The sequence below is a fragment of the Cydia splendana genome, unplaced genomic scaffold (assembly GCF_910591565.1).
Source record: "Cydia splendana unplaced genomic scaffold, ilCydSple1.2 scaffold_71_ctg1, whole genome shotgun sequence".
In the NCBI taxonomy this organism is placed as follows: domain Eukaryota; kingdom Metazoa; phylum Arthropoda; class Insecta; order Lepidoptera; family Tortricidae; genus Cydia; species Cydia splendana.
In genome coordinates this window covers 536,065-539,458 of record NW_026946901.1, presented here as the reverse complement: position 1 = coordinate 539,458, position 3,394 = coordinate 536,065, and the positions used below count along the sequence as shown (strand labels likewise).

The following is a 3,394-nucleotide window of genomic DNA, read 5'->3' as shown; positions in this document are numbered from 1 at the left end:
TACGTATTTATATTTAACCATACTGGTTTCTCTTGCATAAATAAATATTAGGGGTGATTTTGTTTAATTGATCTTGTTTTTGAAATTTTGAAAATTGTATAAGAGTACTGTGGATTATTTACAGTATTGCTTTTTTTAAAGTCAGGATTACATACCTATTTTTTGTTAATACATACATATCTACATACATATTTAATAAAAGATGATTATTTAAGTCTTGATCTTTTGTTTGACCATACTGTACGTGACCTCTATAAGCGACATTACTATAGCATCCACAACCTCTGTTAGCGAGAGCCTCTGTAAGTGAGAAAACGTTTTATTTGAACCTGGTTAAGTGGAAAACTGGATAAATGGAAAACCTGGATAAGGGGAACTAAACAGCCGGTCCCTTGCGATTCCACTTATCCAGTTTCCACTGTAATGTATTTCTTTAAAAAACATGATATTTCATGCTAAGTAACAGAAAACAGTCAAATATTGTACCGGAAATATTAGTCCCGAAAATCCCGAAAGTACCGGGAATTTAATTATGAAATCCCGGTTCTTTGCTTGGCTCTAAATCCCGGGAATTCCCGGTACTTTCGGTACCGGTATTTCCCGGGAGCAAACCCTAGTATGTAGGACTGTAGGTACTGTAAAACGTTGTACGATACATGTGCCAATAGGTAATTCGCAACTCGTGTCGATTCAAAACACTCCCTTCGGTCGTGTTCGAATTTATCGCCACTCGTTTCGAATTTCCTATTTGCCGCACTTGTAAACGTAATGTAGGTAAGTACTATTACAATATGGTGCTACTTTACAGCATTAGTGCGATAATTAGCACATTACATAACTATGTCGAAAATTTAAAGGGCCATATTATGTACTGTAAAACGTTGTATGATACATGTGCGAATTACCTATTTTTCGCACTTGTATCGGTATGCCCTAATTTTTTAATAAATATCGATGATATACCTGCACGGTATACCTAATAAATAATGATATTATAGAAAACTTGCAGTCATTAATTTGTTTAAATATAAACTGTATTTACCCTTATAATTAAATATTATTGAAATAAGAGTTGACTTCATTAAAATGAATATTTAATTTGCACTATGTTTCATTTATTTTTCCAATTTAACTTTAACGCCATCTATGAGATGCAGCATGCTTTTTTCAGTATTTAGTAATACGTTTTACAAATCAGTGTCCTGTTAGTTCATTTAAGTCGCTACTTCTTGCGTGGCGCTGTTGTATCGTCATTGTATCTAGGGGCGGGATGGGTGGCGTGAGGGGAGGCTCGATTGTAGATTTCATTTGGGTACGGGAACGGCCTTAAGAGAAAATCTGTAAATACAATTGTATGAAATTCGGACAAGGAGAACCACCTTAAGGCGATGGTAGCGGTGGGTAAAATTTCAAATTCTGTCAATTTACCCCATTTCACACACAAGCGCAATTCACGCACACTACCTCACTTTACTGGGACAGGTCAGTGACCCATCATGTTTTTTTAAGATTGGACTTTTAGTTTAGTATTGACCACTAGCCTCCTTTGAGGGTAAGAGCGTTCCATTTAAAGATGAAAGAGAAACAATGCATTTAATCTTGCTTTCCTTGTCTGTTCATGTCACAGGTGACGTACCTATTTAATTCATTTGATTGTTGACTGTTTTACTACCTAATATTGCGTTGTCGAGATACGCCTTTTGTACAATTAAAGCGAATAAAACAAGATGACATCATTAAGTCAGATGTAAAATGTTATTTACTATACGGTTTTTCATAAGGTGCAAAATCCATTCAATGCGAAATTAAATAAATAAAGTTTCGGCAGGGTGGCAATTCCATTTTGGCGGATAAAGCGAAACAGAATAAATAGTTATATCGAACCTGCTTACAAATTTTCACGAGAATCAGTTGAGAAATGTGATCTGCAAAGGAGAACATACAAAAGCATTTTTGCCCAAGCTGAAACGGAGACCTTTGCTAAAGCTCGGCAAATTATGGTTTAGGTACACCTATAAAAAATGGTTGTCCCTGCTGTAATTTTAATATCTTTATATTTCAACCGGTATAGTTTTACCTTTAAAAATAATCGGTATCGCTAAACAATAGCGGTACCTTACTACTTATACGTTCACGAAATCGGTATCTGCATAACTTGATTGTTAGTAAACTAACCTGGAAAATAATCTCAAAATCACCGAAACATTTATGTACAGTCACCTGCAATAATATGTTACGTCATTAGCGCCAACTTTTCCTCCAGGCACGGACTAGTCTACTAGGACGAGCAATCGCCATATTGAGTAGCGTACCCCGGAAGAAAACATTATTTTTGTATTAAACTTAGATGGCGTTTGTCATTCAGCGGGCTGTAGGTTGTGTAGTGTATTCCGCAAGAGGTCGCTGCCACTAGAAGAGTTGTAGGCGTTGTAGTTGTTAGGTGTAGTTGGTGTAGTTCTTAGTTTTTCTTATACGAGCGGATAGATGGCGCAATAATTTGTATACTACCGCATCATTTGCGTTTCTATGTGTGAACAGCGCATCTGTACACGTGTCATTGTGTGAGTTAGTTGCTTTGCTTTGCAGTAAACATTCGATGTTTTAGATAAAAATGGTCTTCACTTCACAGCAAGATGTGTTATTGTTAATCGTGTAAACACTAGCAGAAGTAGTGACTGCAAATTTTATAGATTTCCAAAAGTAGTGTGGAAACAAGAACAGCGCAATAAATGGATAATTGCCGTAAGGACAAAAAAGTAAGTCACCTAACCTAACCTCTAAAATCATATTACCTTCCTTAAATACGCAATCATTTGATTTATGTTATAATCGTATGAAGTTTTAACGGTGAATTATTTTGTTACAGTCCCGATGGATCTCTATGGCACCCAATTTGCAGTGCTCACTTTATCGGTGGTAGAAAGGCTGATGAACAAGTCAGTCCCAGTTATGTTCCAAGGATATTTCCCCCGCAGTAAAAAACAAAACGGATTGACGAAAATGCGGCAATATCGAGGTTTCAACGTTATATGGAACGAAGAAACGCGAAAAAATAGAAGCAGTTAATGCTATTAATATAACTAATACAAGTGACTTTGAATTGCTGGAAAACAGTGTCAAGAATATTCTGCTCGTATGTTGAAGAAATAGCAGCTGGTACATCAAATTAGGTTTTTTGGCCAGACAAAAATGTTGTGCAGCAGACAATGCCAGAATGCTTCCGTCCGGAGTATAGTAACACTAGTCATTATTGATTGTACAGAGTTTCCTATAGAAGTACCATCAAGTGTTGATAATCGTGTGTATTGCTACTCACTCTATAAAAAGTGCTTATTAGTATTACTCCAAGAGGCTTCATTTCGTTCAAGTAAAAAGTAAGTGGTGAAAGAAAAAG

At 36.2% G+C, this 3,394-nt stretch overlaps 1 long non-coding RNA gene across 1 annotated transcript; it reads left to right on the top strand.

Annotated features, from left to right (window-relative positions):
* Window positions 1–2,567: 2,567 nt before the first annotated feature.
* On the top strand, window positions 2,568–3,044 carry LOC134805864 (uncharacterized). The gene is made up of 2 exons (XR_010146412.1): window positions 2,568–2,756; window positions 2,867–3,044. It is a non-coding gene; the product is annotated as an uncharacterized LOC134805864 (long non-coding RNA).
* The last annotated feature ends 350 nt before the right edge of the window (window positions 3,045–3,394 follow it).